General features: G+C 46.9%; 1 protein-coding gene across 5 annotated transcripts in view; it reads right to left on the reverse strand.

Moving 5' to 3' along the window:
- Window positions 1-21,330, reverse strand: part of ACC (acetyl-CoA carboxylase) — a 102,506-nt gene that overhangs the window by 67,100 nt on the left and 14,076 nt on the right. The window lies entirely within an intron of this gene.

The raw sequence follows: 21,330 nt of genomic DNA on the forward strand, positions 1-21,330 counted from the left end.
TATATACGTAGGGCAGCACCATTTCCCTGACAGATTTCACCTGCAGTGTTTCCTGCGAAATTTAAAAGCAAAACACGCTTAGTTTTAAGGGACAACTATGGCATGAACTGCCGTGCTACCTCACGATCAAGCCCCACTGCCCTTAGAAGAGGAAACTTGATGCAGGTATAAGCAGCTAGGCGACGTGATGATAACGCCCTATTGTCCTATCGTAAAATGATGCACGTACACGAACAGCAGAAGTTAAACGGACTCGTTCAGTGTAATTAACGCGTTGCGAAGACAATCACCCCCCCCCCCCTTCCCTCACAAGGAAGTAAGTAATAAAGTCATAAAGCCTCTTCACATGTTTAGCTTCAAAGTGCTGATCATTTGCTAGAAATAGTACCATAAGTAAACATCAGTATAGCTATAAGGACGTCCGAAAATAATGTGTTGCAACACAGGTAAGTGTACGGTGGTTGTGTATTGCTGGTTTGCTGGTTATATGGGTCCGTGTTACGCTTGCGTTGTTTGAATGGTGTTAATTGACTACCTCCGTCATTACTACCGCTTTACTTTCAGATTCTTTAAATAATGTTATCTTATGTCGCAAAATTCTGCCTGACTGTTAATTAAATAGTGATTAGGAAAACGTTAGTGGACTATTTATTTGTAACTCTCCAGCAACGTTAAAAAAATGACTTTAACAACGCTACTTCAACTATTGAATGAAAATATAATATTGACAATGAAACGTCTTGGCACTGCCTGTGTTAACAATCCTTCATTTCATTACAGTACTGGTGAGAAGATACGGAAATTATGAAGCAACGTTGTCGCAGGTTACATTGAAGGTCTCTGCCTCTTCTGCGAAGTGACCGAAGTCAACCTACACATCAACCTCTTACTTTATTTTAATCAGCAGTTAGCCGTATCAGTTTATCGCATGGTTCATCTACCACGTCGTTGTGTGAATTGGGAAAGTGGGACACTACGCTGCCATAATATTTATTGAACAAAATAAAAGTTCAAGGTGTCTTATCAAAGGATCGAAACAGCCAAGCAATCCCCACGCTTCGTGCAATTTGCTTTTGAAGACACTTACTTTTTCTGAAACGGATGATGCGATATATGTGGGTTTGGTTTCTACTTGCCGGAAGTTGGTTTCTCTTTCATCAGGCGCACACCCAGCGGAAGTGGGGGGGAGGGGTGCGTACACCAGGCATATGAACACCGCCATCTCACCCGCAAATGCTGTGTACCACCCATTGGACCACGAATATCATCTGGACGATACCGATTAGCTACGAACGTCCAAGTACCGGTCAGGACGTTCCAGTGGCTAACATGCGGACATTAATTTCGGAATGTCTTATTTAAGACATCCTTCGGACATCCACATGATTGAGCTTCTGGAATCTAAACAAAATCCCAAGACTTTAATCCTATGGATGTCCGAAGGATGTTTTCAACGGGACGTCCCATACCGGCCATATGTGGGACCAACACACACAATCCAACACACATGTGGGTTTGGTTTCTACTCGCTAAGTTGCTTTCTCTTTCATCAAGCGACAACCCGGGGGGGGGGGGGGGGGGGCAGGCGCACACCGGACATGTGAACACCCCCATCTCACCCCTATATTCTGTGTACCGCGTACTACGTGGTGTACTGCAGCATGCCACTTGCTTGCCTATACCCTCCCCGGCCAAGTGGCATGACCCCAGCGAAACAAATACCTGGCTATGCCACTGTCTTTCATGTCCCGGTGTCCTGCCGTTTCTACAGTTCACAAATAAATGGCCAGGCTTAGCTTGGTTAAGGCAAGAATGCGTTGCATATTGCGCGAGTTGGGGCCCAGCTTTTTCTCCGGCTGTCGTGACGTCACGTCACGTGGTTGCACTAAAGGTCAATGGTGGCTGCCCGGCCGCGCCCAAGGGCTGAACTGAGTGATTGCAATATGCAACGCATAAAAATTGTTCCCGTTTGTTTTCCTCAGTTTTATTGTCTGTTGGCTTCATGTAACATTTTAAGGCTACGAGTCGGGAGATCACGTGCATCGGCAACTTTCTCTGCCGGAAGGATGGGACCGTTCCTCGTTTTTATGTCTCACATTTTTACGACGTTAATGATCCGGTAGCGCATGTTTAACCGGACGATGGAGCGACCAATCAGGAAAGGCCGTACTTATTTTTCTTCCTGTATCACGGCGCCACGTGGGAAACACTTTCCTTGGAACGAACTGCTCTTATTCTCACGACGTGAAGTTTCAATGACGTCAACGAGCGTTATCGCCGTTGCAGCTGCCAGGCAAAGCCAGCCCCGTACAATTGCATACTACCGTATTTACTCTAACCTAAACATCCCACCTAGCTTATTTTGCTTCTTTTTTTTTTCGACGCGCCCTTTTATAACCAAAATTGTGAGCGCGTGCTTACATTTGAAGCAATATAATAAATCCTGCAAAAATAAGATCGTTCTTTTTTTTTTCTTTGTGGATAAAAGTCAGAATGAAGTTTCAGGTTCTCTCAGGTTAGGTTAAGTTTCCGTTCACGTTTCTTTCAGACGTCAGAAAACTTATGGTCAGCTCGGTAAATTACACGTTCGCCATCCCTAAGATTAATTTATACAAACTTACTCATGCTTTCTTTCATCTGAAACGCAATTGTTCCCCCGCTCTCCGAGATATGCCTTGTCTGCCAAAATTGTCCTTTTAAAAGAAATCACCCTTCCATTAATTAAGTCTTTTTTGTGACGCAGAACATTTCGTCAGACATCACCGAATACCCGAAATGGGAAAGAATGGTTGTTTACACTGGCATTATTGTTTTTTTTTCTATTTAACTAGACCGTAGCGAGAACAGCACAGGGGCAACAAAGAAGGGGAGGAGGGGATGAGGTCCTGGATTATAAAAATAAAGAAAGGCGGTAATCGTCACAGACTAACTCCCAATCCAATTGACCCACTGTGGGGCAGTATTGCGAGTCTTTTTTAACTCTAATTGATTGATTGATTGATTGATTGATTGATTGATTGATTGATTGATTGATTGATTGATTGATTGATTGATCGGTTGATCGGTTGATCGGTTGGTTGGTTGGTTGGTTGGTTGGTTGGTTGGTTGGTTGGTTGGTTGGTTGGTTGGTTGGTTGGTTGGTTGGTTGGTTGGTTGGTTGGTTGGTTGGTTGGTTGGTTGGTTGGTTGGTTGGTTGGTTGGTTGGTTGGTTGGTTGGTTGGTTGGTTGGTTGGTTGGTTGGTTGGTTGGTTGGTTGGTTGGTTGGTTGGTTGGTTGGTTGGTTGGTTGGTCGGTTGGTTGGTTGGTTGGTTGGTTGGTTGGTTGGTTGGTTGGTTGGTTGGTTGGTTGGTTGGTTGGTTGGTCGACTGACTAATCGATCGATCGATCAATCGATTGCATTTAGCGTCCCAGAGCAAGACCTGGGGCGTGCAAGACGTCGTATAGGAGGGTCGGAATTACTCCGACTAACGGCGATTCCTTGACGCGATCTAAATTTTAATACGTTACACCAGTGAACTGTTCTTGAGCGTCGTAATTTATTGGGAACGTCGCAACCCCGGTGAACAGAGGACCGCAGCGAAAAAATAAACGGGGTTTAATGGTTATTTCAATGTCCGAACAGGTGCAGAATCACTTCTTCGTTATCTCTTTTTCTTTACACTCACCTGAACGCTGGAAACGAGTCGCAGTAAGAATAAAGCGATGAAGAAATCGTCCGTGAATGCTCACCCGTGAGAAAAAAAAAATGTACAGAAATGTACACCCGTGAGAAAAAGTACACGGAGCAGGGATTGTGCGATAAAACTAATTTTCTGCTCTGTCTGTAAATGCAACTTGAAATGAAGCAATCCAAACTTGGCATTACGAATTTTCTAGTGCCATCGTCAGTTTCCGTTTATGCGGGTTAATTACGAACAAATCCAGTTTTTTCGGCGACCCTGTGGTCCGTATACTTTTGCTTACAGATGTACTATACACACAACAGCTTGAAAGTTTACATGCATGATAGCAATAAATGAAAAAGAAGAAAATTAAAAATATACACCCGGTGTGGTGGGCGTGTGGTTACAAGCCACCATTTACGCACTTCCACTTGCGACACCAACAAGAGGGGCTATATTTAATATTTTAAAACCCCCTCTCCCTCCCTCCAGTCATACGATGACATATAATTCTTATTCACGTCGTACGACCCTTCACGAAAGACGCCGAAGCTACGCTTGCACCTATCGCGCCGAATCAGCCAATTCCGTATGCATTATAGGTTAAAAAGAACAGAGCCGACTGACCGGCGGGTGACGTCACATCTCCAGCGCCGACGTCATCACAGCCCCGGATGCGCGGGAGGGGAGAAAAAAGAAGAAAGGGGAAGGCCCGGTGTTGACGTCACTGCGATTAGCCATGACGTAAGTTCGCGCCACGACGACCTCCCCCTCCTCTCCCCACGCGCCACTTTCTGGACGGCGGCCATGGGACGAAGCTAGCTGCCGGGCTTTTTTCTTCGCATTCTCTTGGTTCTCCTTTCTTTTTACGCGTTTCCCGCCGGCGTTTGGAGAACAGCTCCACGAGTTAGATGGCGATCAGAGAAGGCTTGGGGCGGGTCACCGTGCGCGGTCTCAAGTGTGTTTTGAAGCGAACGTTACCTCCGTCCAAAACTGGAAACCATTACGGTCAATGTGCTTGAGCCGATTGACGTCGTTTCTTTGCAGTAGGCCAGAATTGCTCGCAAGCAGCGCCCGGCCCATCCACATTTCTTTTTATATAATCACGAGGAACGATCCGAGGTTCCATTTCATTTCATTTATTAATACTGTCAGCCTCATTGAGGGGCTATAACAGGAGTGGAAAAAACGGAACTGAACAGCAAAATAAGTAGTACAGAAAATATTGAGAACCATAGTTATACTTTAGTTAAGAGGGGAAAAAAAAAAGATCATCTCGTGAAATTGCACACATAAACAAAAACAAAAATGCATCACTCAGAAATCAGAACAGTAATCTTATACAGCAGCAATCCAAACGTGGGGTAACTACATGTATAACAAGTCCCAATCGTTGTTGGTTACTTTCTTCATTTTGTAATTAAACCCCAACCAGATCAAGAGGTGTCGGAACTGGTTTAGCTCCTGTATTTCTTTCTTTTCTTCAGTTCTCTCTCTCTTCAGTTCAGTGGCTATCACTTCTTTATATTCGCGCATCCAACTCTGCACCTTATGGATCGAAAGATTTGGCAAGTGAGTACATCACCGTTGTGTCCTTGCTGCGAAGGTATCAGAGGGCATATACCACGTGCTGTGCGACTGTCAAACCTATGCGCCACCACCGTTGCATTTGGAAACAAAGGGGATGCTTGGATTACTTCGCTGCTGCCAGTTTCAACTGTGCTCGTAGGCTGTGGACGACAGACACCCGAACCACTAAAGACAGCCCGGCTGTTTTGCTTATAAGGCAGTCCAGTTTGCTGGACATCCTCACTCTTGTTGGTGGGCGCTTGATTCCCCACGCCACCCTTTCAGTATGTTTTAATTTATTTCATTTACTTCATTCCATTACCGCCCATCACCATCTGGACTAGCAGCCTGCCCTGCCATATTTGGTTGGACTGACCTGTTCACCTCTTCACTCAAGTCAATTTCTTCGTACATCTTTATACCTGATCTTCCATGCCAGTGAATCCGATCCGACGCACAGAGGCGTTATGCAAAAAAGGTGAGGCGTGCAGACAGGACACAAGAAAAGAGAAGTGGACGACACGAACGCCGACTATCAAAAGAAGGGAGCAGTGAGGTGAAAAGAAGAAAGAAGACACAAAACTCATCTGCGCAAGCTCTGGAATTATACCACCACGTGTCAATCGGGTACATGTGCCGGTCTACGTGAGAGATAGCTGTTACGGCCCTTAATCTCTTCCTTATGTAAAGTAATCGAAGGCTGACTCACGCACGCACTTCCGCCCATTATAGATATACCATGCCTGTCATGGTTCACAGGGAAATTATTTAGAGCGTTGCGAGGCTTGACTGTATTTTTCCTATGGTTTCAAGGAACCGGACCTCCATGTATAGCAAAAGAGGACTAAATGTTGTGTCAGTACCCCTTAAACCGTCCCATGGCCGAACGTTTCTTGGATCTACCTGCTTGCTTGGTCCAGTTGGGGCTCAATGGAATGACTTTGCATTAAGATATGTTCTGTATGTTTCCCATAGCGTAACTGCAAACAGCAGGGGCAAATGTACCTTCGAAAACTTTCCTGTAGCATTTTAAAAACCCGCCCTATTGGCGACGAGGAGTTACGGAGTCGCCATCTATCGGAAGCGCCTCGCTGGCGTAGTATGAGGGATCACGTGGCGCGATCCTCATAGGTTTTGCTGTCAGCGCTCGCTGAAAACACCACGCGCGAGCTCTCCCGGACATTTCTGTAAGTATTTTCGAAACTAGAGAAGTTTCTTACTGTCTGAATAATAATCTTGGGCAAACTGAAAGCACACAATCGTTTACAGACGCTCTCTCTTTACCGAGTATACGTACAGTGAACGCCACTGCGCGCGGTCGCCGCGTTGGAGTCTCCCGAACAGGCTTCTTGCGTGAAAGTAGGTAAACGCTGAGAGCAAACTATCTGAAATATGTTCTTATAGTGTTTGTATAACTAAATGGAGCGTAATAGAATGAAGCCTCAATGCAGCGATCGCGCAGATTCGCAGCGACCGACTGCGCGTCTGCATGCTTGTCCGCGCACTGTTTCGCTTTCTCCGCGCGCGCGTTTTCGCACCGTGCCATGAGCTTTAGACCCCAGAATATGAGCATTTTACAGTATACAGCAACCATTGTTGCGTGGGCGCTATCAGAGCTGTTCAAAAATAATTTCATTGTAGAGACTTCGACGCCTACGGGGACTGTGATGTGCCGTCGCGACGATTCAATTTTTTTTTCTGCTAAATTCTTTGACCTTTCAATACTATTTTTCGAGTTGCGTCGCACTGTATGTTTATCGGTGTTCTCAGCGTGCAATTCCCCGCTGCTCCTATTTTGTAATCCAGTGCATTAATTCATAACACAAACATGACCATATGCTATGCTTTTTTTTATGTGCTTCTTACCGCTGCCTTTCCACTCCACTGAACTTGCCAGTATCTATAGCATCGACAAGTTCATAGACCAAACCGTCATGACATTAGTCAGGCGGCGGACTCGGGCGAGCGTCTCAGCGCGCGTTTTCAGAACATCGTAGACCGGGCGCCGTAGCAGAAATCTTCCTCGCGTCTGTGCTTGCTGCATATACCCGAGTTGTAGCTAATGACTGTTTGCCCGTTTAAGTTTCGCGAGCCAAGCTTCACACAGCTTCTTGTCCTGCGGCTACGTGTGAATAAGGCTGAGACCGTGCTCTGTTGCGTGCGTCCGGCATTGCGGCACCGAGCAGTAGCCTACCATGTTGTGCGCCTTCAAAGGCAGCCACTACCTATTGTAGTCCTTTCAAGGGTTGTAAAGGAGACACCCGAAGAGGGAAAATCTCGCCACTAAATGAGGACCGCAGCGTACGAGGGAATTTAAACTCTCGTTTTCAGCTCGCTTCGGCGCGCCCGAAGCAGCCGACGCGGCCGCTATGTCCATGTGATCCCTCCTAGCACGTCACGCCGACGGTGGCGCCAGTTTTTCTAGTGGTGGAGCTCGAAGCCAATAGCCTCAAAAAGCAAACGCGTCCCTTTGGAGTTGTGTTTTCGTTTGATAGAGCATTAACCTGTCCTTATACGTATTGCAGTTAACGGAGTAACGAAACACTAGATGCATGGATGGCATCAACACCGACGGTAGTGACATGTTATGGTTGTATGTTGAACCACATAGTATCGTAAACTGTATTCTATTTCCTATTGTTCTATACTTTGGAGGAAACAGAAAATAGAGTGTACGTATTCATGCTTTGCTTCCGACACCATCATTACACAAGCTAAGGTGCACATAGCACATATCCTTGCAAATACTAGCATTATGCGATTTAGTTAAACTCAACGACACGAGATGGTGCCACCAAAGCTCTGTAGACGTCTGCGTCTCGAGCATTCTGTGAATGGTAATATGCCCATCGGGCACGTGCCGCCCCGAAATTTCTGTGTGCCAGGATATACCCGGCTAAAATTTCTTATTTATAGCACAGGATTGCATTTGCGAGCATTAGCTAACACTATTACTCATCCCCAGGTTTCACGCACCACCGCATACTTAAAGGGACCCTGAAACGATTTTGGCGATTTTCTACAAACGTACTGAGTCTTTAGAGTAGGTTCTTCTGATCATTAATTGATGCATCTAAGTGCTCTGCGTAAAGCGTGTAATTTATTATAAGGTTTTAAAAATACACACCGCTGCCGATCGCAGCGCACTGCTCGGCGGAATTTTAAGCCGCCCCTACCCATATGATGCAAATAACCCATATTACGTCACATGGGCGAGCTATCTGATTGGCTGACCACGGCGCGTGGTCGATAATTTTTCCAACTTTATGGTGAACAAATGATGCTCGTAATAGTAGGAATGTTAGTTACTTTGTTTTTGTAAAAAGAAAATAACTTAAAGAGAATACACAAGAATAGTTTTTTAGTACACTTCAGCACTTCCGGCACACAGCAAGTGTCGTCTGCTTGTGTTACAACGTACTCCATTTTGACGAGAGCTCCGCGGTCAGAGTCGGTCTCAGTCTTTTCGCGAGCACTATGATTCGACTTTGTTGCCTTGTGGACTGCAAACCTAGCGACCTGCAAACCGCGAGTCCAGTATTAGGGCAAACACAAGCGCAAGGGGACAGGGTCTGGCCGCTTGACTGTGCCGGGATGAGCCACGAGATGAGCAGAAGGGCAAATGTGAACGGTCTGCACGGTGCAGCCACCTGGTGGCACAGAGCTCAACCATACACAGTAGCAGCAACGAAGTGTATTCTTTGCTGCTGGTGTGTATTTTTCGCAGGAGTGTAATCATCAACACGTTGATTTATAAATGTTTAAAATGCTTTACACTTGGTTAGAGCAATATTAGCGCTTTGTTTGACTGGTTAAGCGCTGCGCTAGCAAGTGTCTGGACCGTGCAGACCGATCAGGCTGCTCACGTACGTCTACGCTAAAGTTCCTTCATCAGCTTGAGTTTATGCCTCCAGTCATTTGCCGAAATGACCAGCTTGCCTGTTTTTAGCGGAGTACCGGACACGTTCGGCGCTACGACAGAATGCTCGCAACGCACGCTGCTTCGATAGCTCTCGGTCGACGGCCAAGCGGCTAGCGGAGAGGTCTCGCGCGGGAGGGGGCGTGCTCCTAAACAACCGGAAGTGAGCGATGTGACGTCGCCTCGTGACTCTGAACCAGTGAAGGCGGAGCTTAGCGCCGCTTGCTCGGCGAGCGAGTTGAGGAGGAAAAGCATAGCTAGGGAGGAGGGTAACTTCTAATCGCTTGCAGCTCCATTAATACGTAACGCTTCACTTAAATTGTGGTGCGAATGTTCTACTTAAGCTGTACCCTACGCGCCTACAAAATTTGTCCGAACCGTTTCAGGGGCCCTTTAATGTAGCCCCAAAGACCTTTATGTTCCATTGCTGGTGCATTTAGCTATTCCCTTTCATTTTTAGTTTATCTTGGTGGACGATTCAGTAGGTATTTCCTTTGTTTGGGCATATATCCTGCTATTATTATACATCCCCATTGCTTGACGATAATATGTCTAGCTTTTGAAACGACCGCACGTAATGACTTGTCTCTTCCTTAACGATCACAATTCCCTAAGATATTCCTGGTAAAACAGGTAGTTTGCAAACAGCGCTTGATAGAAAGTTACTCATGTCCTTCGTTCTTTGTGCGTGCTAGTTTTACAAGGAATAATCACCTACTCGTCCAGCTTTCAGTTCTGCGATTTACAAAGACTTGCGAATGTAATTGCAATGGCAATGCAGCGAGATTCATCACTGCATTGCCCACGTTGCATCGCTGCATTGCATTGCACAGCAGTCGGCAACCAAGGCACACGGACCGCACGGGGTTGTGTTACTCCACCTGCCATCGTCGTCATGCGACCTTTTCAAAATGGCGTCGTATTTGATACCTTCAGAGCGTCTGCTGTTTTTGAAGAGTCTTTTCATCGCCGGAAGCGATGGGGTTTGCAACAGACATGGACAAAGTGTATGGAGTCTGTGCATTTTACTCTCCAAAAGTCCGCGGTACAGTTCATTCCACTGCTGACCCCGTTTTACTCATGAAACTTCACTGCCAACTGAAGTGAAACGTGGCAATAAATAGTTGCAGAGAAGCAACCGTTTTATTTCAGTTCAATAAAGAATTTCTTTGTCACCGTTCCTCTATAAAAGACGAGTGAAAACGTACAAAATTACGCGTTTGTAATTATATTGTTGTGGTTAGAGTCTTATTTAGGCAACAGGGAAAGTTTGAAGTACGAACTATTTGCAGCCTCGCGGAGGAACAGTGGCTTGCGGTTATGAGGGCGTGAGCGGGGCTTCAGTGAAGTCTTGAGTTTAGCACAAATTCAAATGAGAACTATTCCGAGACTTCTCAACGCGTTGCTCCGTTTCCAGTTTCACCTACATTTGTAACAGTGGCATAATCCACACTCAATAACGTACTACCTTCTCCAAATTTCATAACTTCATCGCAAGTTTCTGTTTCCTCCAAAACGCACTTCCTTCTGTATTTCTACTCGAAGTCCACACAACTTCACTGCTCAACTAACGCATTTAACCGCTCCTACTTGTCTGATGCAATTCAATAGTAGAATGAATTGCCTGATGACAGTAACGGAACACACCCTAACCATTTAGGCAGTTACTGTTTACATACGCTGGTAATTAACAAATGGTAATTAATAGTCCTTTGTTGTGCATGCTCTGTTTAGGATCGACAGATAATACTGCGGCGCTGCGGACACCTGTTCGGAAAAGAGGACTTTGTCAAAAGCTTCCTTCTGTAAGTACTGAGGCCCCTTCGGCATTCTCAAATGCTTCAGTGACGTATGGCTTGTACGACATCGCTAAAGTGACGGCTGATGACCACCGTTCACGCAAGACGCAAGCTGTGCACGTCGCACGATTGAAACCTTACCATCAACGCGTAGTGTGATTCGCTCAGTGAGCTTCGTCTGCCCCGGGAGGAAATGTAACGCTTCACTGGAGGAACGAAATTGAAGAAGAAGCGGTGCAACATTTTGGAATCGGCTTGTTCGGACCATCCCGTGTCTCCCCTACCCTTTTCACCATTCCCGCTGCAAGAAAATTCATGACATCCCTAACAATATTACGATCTTTAGCAGTTCATTTTGTTCCCGTCATAAAAGTGGAACACCACCAGGGGCTATTAAGAAACATAAATGATGATGATAATTATACGATCAACATCGAGCTGAAACTAGCTGTCACGCATTCCCGTATGTGCCCTAGGGGCTAGTACACCTACAGAGCGATTTTCAAGTCGCACTTCCACGCAGTTACGCGTAACAAACGTTCCGACCACTCATTTTCTCTGATCAGTTGTACTGATCAGTTCACGTTCCAATTCACACGGTACATATCTACATGTACGGGTATAGCACGGACAACCTTCATTGCCCGGCCATCTTGAGCCGCGGAGACTCGCACGCGCTACGCAACAGGCGTCGTATCCTTTTGCTATAGAGTGTACTTCTACAGCCTCCATGTGTCTCTTGTTTTTTTTTTGTATCGCTTCGACTCGGCCTTCTTTTCTTTTTTCCTTTTTCGCGCGACCTGAGCGCGATCGAAGGACACCACTTTTTCTTCTTGCCGCCCGATTATGCGACGAGGCACCGACGCAGTGTAGCGCAGAGCATCGAGTCGATTGCGCGTTAGCAACCGGTTGTGCAAACGTATAGACTTCGCACTGTTACGGCGCCGCGGAGCGAGAACTCGAGACAACCTTTCCTTGTCGATAACAATCACTGCCGCCACGGTTATGCCATTCGTTGCGCGGGCTCCTCGACCGACTGACGTCGGTGGGGCTCGGCCGTGCCAGCGGCAGCACAGAATAGAAAGGCAGACATAATAGAGAAAGCCTCAATTGCGGCACCTTGCGGAATGATTACAGGCGTGTTATGTACAAACCTCAAAGCCGCGAGAGCGATGGATAATCGAACGCCAGTCGGTTTTTACGCAAGGCAAGCCGAAGATGCGTCGTCGTCGAAGGGGAAATTTTAACAGAATAGCTTGCGTTTAAACTTTTGCCCACAACGTTATCTTATCCAAGAATCCCAGTAGTCACAGAGCTTGACGTCCTACGCGTAAGCGTCTAAATGTAGTTATAGATGTGAGATGGAATCCGCTAATGGAATGCTCTTTAAATCAGTGCGTCTTATCAACGGTGGCGTAGCAACGGGGGGGGGGGCGGGTGCAAGGGGCCAGCGAAGGGGGGGGTGTCATATACGTCTGAAGACACCCGGAATTTGTTGATATTCTCGCCTTCCTCGACTACACCCGGGGGGGGGGGTGGAGGTGACAGAATACCTGTGGGGCCCGGTTGCCAGACGACCTAGCTACGCCACTGCTTATCAGTCACCTAGCCTGCGTGAGATAAGCGTTACCACATATACGACGGCGAATCAGAAAGTCTTTCCCCTATCTTTTTTTAGCCAAATTACGGCTGTAAATGCGAAGCCAGCATATCCATTCCCAGCGGTGGACCTTTCTTGGACCGGCCCGGCCTTATCTACCGGTAGCTCCGCGGCACGGCGCTGGTGTCGGTTGTTGAAGATGGCGGTTGTGCTCCACACGTCTATGGCGTACGAGCAACAAAGCTTGATTCGCTTTCTATGGAGAAAGGGAGGAACGCCCATCGAAATCCACGGGTAAATGCAGCCCACGTATGGGGAAAGGTGTCTCGCTTTGAGAAGCGGGATGTGGCGGTGTTGCGAGTTCGCAAAAGGCCGTGAAGACTTGCATGACAATGAGCGTTCGGGGAGGCCGCGTGCATCGCTGATTGAGGACAACATGGCACAGTGTGCATCTAAAATTTGGTGCTGTGATGAGACAAATGGTGTGAACTGGTGTGGGGACGAAGTGGGAAAAACGTGTAAGGTACGTGGAATAAGTACGTATATATACAATTACCTGTATGTAGCTAATTTTGGCTAATAAAAGATGGGGGCAAAGACTTTCTAATTCGCTCACGAGCATAGCAATCTAGCGTTCTGCTCGGCCTATCTCTGCTTTATCTCATGAAGTTACCTATGCCTGTGGCAATCCCGCACCCATATTACCCTGGTGTATTTTCCCCATTGAAAGTATAACCATCTCCTGCTTTCAGCTTTGAATCTCAACCCCTTAGAAAGGTTGGATGGACAACTTCTGATTTTCGCATTCCATTACAATGTGCTGGCTTGTCTCCGGAGATTTGTTTCTGCAGAAGATCACAGCTAGGTCTCAGCCAGTTTCGCACATATTTGCTTCTTTATCATCTTGTCGTCCGACAGACTGCTTTATCGGGCTCCAAAAGGCCTAGACACTCACCCCCTTTGATACTCGCCCTTTGTGTTATCATACAAAATTTTGCTTTCCAGACAGCTCGTTTGCCGTCTCTGTGCGATAGCACTGGCAGTAGCCGACTATGTATTCCAGTTATCTGCGTGTATGTAGACAGCTGCTTATAGTTACCAAGAAAGCGATTTTACATTTTTTGTGTGTATGTGGATACCGAAGAACAGTGCAACACAAGAATATTTCTAGTGCATTATATGATTGCTCTAACGGACACGAGGCGTCGCCACCAGCACTGCCGCAATAGTGACATATGTTTCATGTACTAACCTTACTAGATATATTTGCCCAACACATTGAGGAAATTAGATGATCGCCCTCTGAGTGAACAGACAGTACTAGAGCACCGTACCCACCGCTCGTCGGCTCAGAAGGCAGTGAAGGCACTTCTGTGCTTTCTCATAACGTGAGGTTTGCACGAGGGGCTTTGAGTGAATGACTGCCTGTGCACGTCTCTATACTCCCTCTCTCTGTCTCCCTTCTTTTTCTTTCCCTTCTCTCTTCCCCCAGCGTAGGGCAGCCAACCAGACTCTTGACTGGTTAACATCCTTGCCTTCCTTTACATATATCTGGGGTCCTGTTCTATAGACCTTGTCGAATTCCGCCACAACGTTGAATTGCGTCATGCTTGCGTTTTGAGCCAATCGGAGCAGTCGTAGCCGCCTGGTGAGTCAATTAGAGCTGAGATGATGACGAGTATGACAGTATGGCGGATTTTGCCAATGTGCAGGGGAAGTTGTCGAATTTATCCTCTATTCACAAAAGAAAGGAAAGTAAAAAAATGCTATTTCGAATGTCGTTTGCAGCTTATCTCTGCTCATAGCTAAGCTCAAGGGAAAGTAATCGCGCAGAATTTTCATGAATGTGCAAACCTAATAGAATACCGTCACTTCGTCAAAAAGTAGCCGGGATACGCTTCAAGCTTTCAGAATACGCCCAGCAGAAAAACAGCACGCACTCAACAGAATGAAGCAAATAAATCCAATAACGCACAACGGCTAATTGCTAACAAGCATTCGATAACTTTTGAACGATGGGGTTATACATATTTAGAAAAAGTTAGGCAATGTATCCGGTCAGAATCAGAGTACTCGACGACTCATAAGTGAGTAGAAAATTAAACGGCAATAAGGATACGAGGAACATTCCTATGAGTCACATAGACGTGCGCCACTTCCAATGAAGCACGGAATGGCCGGCTTTCGCAGGTTTTTCACCTTCACGATACAGCGAATTCGCGAAAAACGCTCTTCAGTTGCGAATTTTTGGCTCGTATACACTGTAAGATAATTTACACCCTTCAAAATGAACAAGGGTGCAAATTAGCCTGCGAGTCCCACCCTTACGCCAAAAAGAGTGTAAGGGTGTGAGTTTAAAACAGTTTACACCATTATTCACTTAACACTCTTAAAACGGCTGCACCCGTTGGCGTGTATATTTGTGCCACAACAATAACTGGCATCTGCCTTGCTTGCGTTTCCTTCCTTGAAAAAAAAAAAAACGGCGCTCGATGCTTTCCTGTCGAGAATGCTGTGTCCCACTGATAACTCGACCGAAAGAGTACACTTCACACACGCCTGATCAAGCAGTTCTTAATAAGGCGTACGGATGAGAAAAACGCAACTGATGCACTTTATATTACCATATATTAAAGTTTCAGAACTTTTCCTACGCTAAAAGCGGCCGAGAAATGCTTCGAAATATGCAACCTCACACTAACGTCCTAGAACTGAGATTTATAGGCATCGAATTAATAAAAAACGAACTTTGGCCTTATTTTTCTCCACTATAACAATAATAAACTTCTTTTTACAGCCAAATCAATGAATATTGAGTTTTTTAACGAATACTTTGCGAGTCTAAACTGATTTACTGTTGCTCTTTAGTGTCTGTTCAAAAAGAAAAGCCGACTCAAAACGAACACAGACCCTGAAGAAAACGCTACAACCGCATGATCTGAAAGGCGCATTTGCCGCCAAGAGCAAACACGCAGGGAGATGGAGAAATTTACGACGACAGTGTGTCAACGTCATACTATTGCTATATCTAGATATACCTTTATGTGTGGGTGTCCTTTTAGTGGCAAATGTGCTTTTCATCAATTACCCAAGCAGTTCTTTTTTTTTCTGAAACATGTGCCCAACCCCGATGTTGATCAAACGCTGGGCAAAGTATATATGTCCAAGCTAAGCCTTACAGATAATGCATGGCCCATCGCAGGAGTCAACAAGGGCATTACTGGAAAAAGATCGCTGCACTTCGTATCATGCGTTCAAGGCGAACTACGCCCAGGAAAACACTACGCTGGCATTTTATCCTCAACGCCATGGCTGTCCTTCTTCTCCGAGGGGGCCGCCGCTGTACGCCCTTGAAGGTACACTTTGCTTCTACAGCGTCCAATAGGTGATTCAGTTGCATTCCATCGGAAGAACCGTTTTTTCGTAGGCGCCGCCATATTGTGAACGCAGTGGCGCCGCCTATGAGCAGCGCCATACTGGCTTGGGTGAAAGCGGTCTTTCGCATGGCAGGTATACGCTCGGCGGTAGGTTCTGGCGTTTGTTTTCTCAGTCGTGCGGTCTGTTTAGTGTGACGTGCGTCTTCTACGTGGTAAACAGTTCGGTGAGACGTGCTGAAGTGTTTTAAGACGTCGTGGCCGGAATTTCTGCTGGCGATGAGGTGGACGGAACACGTAGCGCGATGTATGCGCGCATATTTGGGCCTACAATCAGCCTCGGAGATCAGTTGTGTATTTCTGAATGCTCCAATCACTAATGTGACCTTATTGCAGTATTATCCTATATTTCTAACCTGCGATTTAGGAGCCATGAAACATACGCGACGATCGTAACAGCGTATGGGCGTCTTGCGCTGGAGTTTGAGGTATAGTAGCGGCGCCTGGTGGCGGCGAGGGAAACGACATCTGGGTCGTACCAGCTTGGGTCGTATTGAGCCCTGGCTGTGGCGAAGCACGTTTCTAGGCCGATTTTTGCGTCGATTCGCACTTTTTTCTGCCCTGTTGCGAGTGCGAAAAGGCTCGTCACTTCTCACAGACCATGCCGACCACGCTGCGAGCTCGCCGCAGCTATAGTTTAACGAAAACGGGCTCTCCGTGTGCCGTGGGACGTATGGCTGGGAGCAGACGGAATCGGTGACGCCGATCCGGAGAGACCTAGCCCAGCCTCGAGAAGGCGTCACCGTCATTACTTCTGCGTCGTGGGCTGCCATGAACAAGAAGGCCTGAATCCCAACATCAGATTCTACTGTTTTCCTTCAAGGCCTCACGAAGTGGAGCATCGGGCGCGCTGCATAGCTGCAGTTCGTCGCGCTGAGTAAGCGAAACTTCGCGCCATGCTGACTGCTTCGCCTGTCTTGAAGCTTGCTTGATTATCTGGGTTCTAAATTTTGGTCCTTTGCACCTACAGTCCCGACAGCACACCGACATAGCAGCAGGCATGGCTGGTAATTCACGATTCGAGACCCGGCCACAGCGGCAATGAACAATTCGACCGATGCGAAGTAGTTAAGTGACCAGGTGTGTGCAAATGACCACAAATGGCCGGGCTGATTCGGTGACAATTCACTACCCCACTACGAGCAGCACAGGTTAGAGAGTTAAATGTGCTCATACTTGACCTCAAGTCAGCATGTTGAGGCAGCGCAGCAAGGTAGTATTGATTACAGCAGATCGATGTTCGAGCGCTGTCATTAAAAGCTACGTCAAGCGAGCAGCGCATGAGCTCGCGCTGCAGCGCGATTCGCACGTACGTGCGAGCTCATATGCATTGCATCAGTTATTACCAGTTACTAAACGGGACAGATGCCCGCAACGACAACGCAGGCATAACTACTTGTTTAGCGGCATGCAGTCAACAAAGATTGCAGGAGGCCCACCGTTTCGCGGCATGTCGAAAGACCGCTGCCTTCGCGGCGCGTACGATCGTGTGCTCGAGCAGTTCCGTACACATGATGTCTGCTTATCGCTGCTGTGGATTCATTTATAGCAAACATTTCCTCGCGTTTGTGCGCCTGAATCTAGCAGCGTGCAAACCTAACCTGAAGTTCCACTTCGTACGCGACTCGCTTCACTTGCGATTGACACCGCGCTAAAACTTCGCCGCTTAATTCTTGAACGGCATACAGGTATTCCGCACTGCATAATTTCTTGCCTTTACGCAGCGTGCCACCCCTGAAAAAATCTTCGGCACCGGATATTCGCTGCAGGCCATGATACAACACAACCGAAAGTGGCGGGTCCATATTGTAAACGTGCTTTCCGAAGCAGACCACCGAGCTTGGTACGACCCATTTTAGGACAGAGGGCGCTTTTTAGCACCTTTTTCGCAGCGACCCCTGGGCAATGCAAGAGCCCCATAGGTACCCTTCTGCTACTATAAGAGCTATCGCAACTTTCACGTACGGTGGCGCCGTCATGCGGCGGCGGCCGGAAATAATCGAAAGATTATACTCGCCGCTGGCTGCCGCCCGTTCGTGTAGCGTATTGGTGTTGTCTACGCTTTTCCTTCCCTTTTGTTGATGTTTTAACGCGTTCAAAGCTCCCGTGGGATCCTGAAGGACACTTAACATGCTCAGAATGAGCAAACATAGAAGTAACCGTATTTGCTGCGTACGTGCCGCAATGGGTGCCGAGCGGTAGTTATGCGGTTGGTGATGTGAGCCTTCACTCATTCCCACTGGCTGCGTCCATGAGGAAGAAATTGATTATTAAGCTGCGGATCGGCAAAGGTTTCACAGAAGCGATGAAGGTTTGCAGTGCGCACTTCATGCCGGAGGACTTTTTTTTTTTTGGAATACGACAGATGAGTGACAATTCCGAGCACTTGAAATCACGAATAGACGCACGTCCATAAAGACGCAGGCATAGCACTATATTATGTGCAGGGAAAGAAATAACGCGCAATTTTAACTCATATGTGTTGTAGGATGATTGATGCTTGCGTTCTTGCCACTCATGCCCTTGCGGCTACGTTGGAGCGCAAACATTCTCCCTGAAGCCTTGTACCTGCTTCAAAATTTCTTGTTCTCGTTCATACATTCGTGCTGTGCAACGCCGGCTTGACATTCCACCATTTTCGAACAGAGAGACCAGTTTCTCATTTGTGCATCGAAGCAAAGCGACGCAGGCGTAGAGAGACCTGGAATTCGTACCTCGTCTGCCACTTCGATGCGCGGTTGCAACGTGTGCACAGGTGCGCATGACTGCACTCGTAAAGTAACAAATCCTAGTCCAACAAGCGTTAAACTACTGTGCAGTGTTTGCGTAGCGAACCCTCAGCTGATCTGCGTGTATATTATTTTATAAAGATAACTGGAAGAATGAAGCGAGCATTACCGCGGACCAGTCAATGTCGGCAATGTATCGCTTGATCTGTCTATAGGCAAGACGCGGTAGGACTCACGCAGGCTGTAAAACTACCGTAAGACTGTAGCTTGCACAGCACGCATAAAACGGAATAACCAAATTGCAAGGGTGAACGGTTATCGTATTAGCTCGCGAAAGCAGTCAGATATGGTTTTTTGTTTACTTCTGGCGTTCAACATACAGCTTTGTGAACACAGTCGCGCGACACCAGGAAGGTTTTTTTCTCTCGACACGGCGGCTTATTCAAGCGGTCTAAGTAACGACTTGCAGAGAGCACCACACCGTATAAAAGTTCATGGTACCCACTCAAAGAGGTCAAATTAATAGAATAGCAAATAAAAAGCACGGTCACTTCTCTTAATAACACCGTCGCGGTAAAACTGAAACCACAGCTCATGTGGCTTGCTTCGAAGTCGTGAAGTTTTTATGCAAAGGCCTTCAACAGTCACAGACGTCGACGTGCACGCTTTTATGCCGCAACACACAAGATGATCAGCGAAGCTGGCTTCGAATCCCGGGTTCTGCTCGCCCAATATGAGCCATTACGCAAGCTAACGACAGCGGGCGTGTAAATTGAAGAGGCATTTCAGCATGACGACGCGAAACAACATGCCACTGAGCAAGACGACCGCAGCACTGCACCGACTGCTCTAGTTCTTAATCTCTCGGACAGCCATGTTGGATTTAAGGTGGCGCCCCCTATAGGCCATGAAAGTTGCGAATACTTTGACAAGCGTTCAAACTGTTCGCTGCAGGTTACATTGCTTGACTACTTGGTTGGGTGGATGAGGTTTCCACCCATGAATAAAATAGTTTTGGCAAGTAATGGCAGCATACCTTATAGTCTGAATTAAGCTTGTCCATCAAAGCGACCGTTTACGAACATCGCGAGCGTCCTAAGCAGTATAGTAGGTGCTGGATTACAGATATCTTTGTTATATATAGCGCATGGTCCAAGCATACGGCATCAGCTGTTATATATTTATAAACGTTGTGCGGCGTTAGCCCCTTTTCTCTTGCTTTTTCAGAGAAAGCGGATGATAACCGAATTATTTTTTTGGTTGTGTTCGTTAAGTTCTCTACGACGCACTCACACGTATTACAGAAATTTTGCGCTCAAAAATTGTCATCGCATTCTTTTTATGTGAACCCTCTCATATATTATGGCTGTATACAGGCCAAAAAGGCAATGCCGAAGCACACAGCTTATATATGTATCGTGTTGGCTCACCAACCTTAGTGATCGCTGTGTTGAGCAGCGCCATGGGCCTCATGCAGCAAGGCTAGCGTAGACATATGGTAATTTCAAGCATACTAGACTTGAAATGCGTGAGAACGATGCCATTGTGTCACAAATATTTGATAGCGCCTGCCGCTCAGATGTTTCGTGGTTGCATAAGGTTGGCCGTGCACGAGCATGCGCTCTTATGTTTTATGTTTTACTCCCTACGCCAAATGATCAGACAGTGAGCTGATTTACCATTTAATGCTGGTAATACAGAGACGCCGGTTTTCCTTGTTGAATTAAAATCGATACAAGCAACATAGTAAACAACACATACACGCACCGCGACTGATAATGCGCGTACACCGCGGATGATTATGCGCGTCACATTCTTGCGCCCCAAGACATATTTCTGCCTACAGTAGTTACCGATGCACCGAAGAGCTTCCCTGACGACCTTATATGAACGAACATGGCGTAAATTTCACAAAGTACGATCTAAAACATCTCGAAATCGTTCCGCAGCACGCGACAGCAATACTTTCTAGCGCCGCCGCGCCGGATCGCCTAAGCCAGAGAGGAGGAAAGGCTCTCCGCGCGCCCTATCCTCCTCGCCCGGTGAAACGGTCTATACTCGGTGACAAAGCCAACAATTCGGCGCCAGTAAGCTTCACCTGCAAAACAGCACTGCGCCTGCTTTTTTATTCCTCCGCGATCCAAAACATAGTACCCGAGAGACGCCGGTGTTGAAAGGGGGCCGCCTCATTCAATTCGAGTTATACGGCGTTGTATCGGTTACTGCTTTACTAGGTTGTCATCGGTAATAGTTGTGCAGCGATAAGCGCACCCCTGCCCAACGCAGAGAATTCGTACAGATGCACCCGCCAATTTACGGTCACTCATTTCCGTGACGTCATCGCGGAGGAGCCTTACTCCCCCAGTTCTGGGGGCGGAGCTTGCGCTGAACTCTTGTCATCGAGCTTCTGGCATATGGTTTTTTTTTTAATGCTTTAAGCAGCGTTTTGTGCGCGTCAGCCTTTGCGCGCTTCGGGAATCCCACGAACATTGACGAAATGATATTGACTCGCCATCCTAGCTAAATATTCGACAATGAAATAATTTGGGAACGAACAGTAAATCTTTCACTATGTCAAATAACTAGTCCTTGATCGTCTCACTGACTGACCAATCTGC

Source organism: Dermacentor albipictus, chromosome 10 (assembly GCF_038994185.2).
Source record: "Dermacentor albipictus isolate Rhodes 1998 colony chromosome 10, USDA_Dalb.pri_finalv2, whole genome shotgun sequence".
NCBI classification, from domain to species: Eukaryota; Metazoa; Arthropoda; class Arachnida; order Ixodida; family Ixodidae; genus Dermacentor; species Dermacentor albipictus.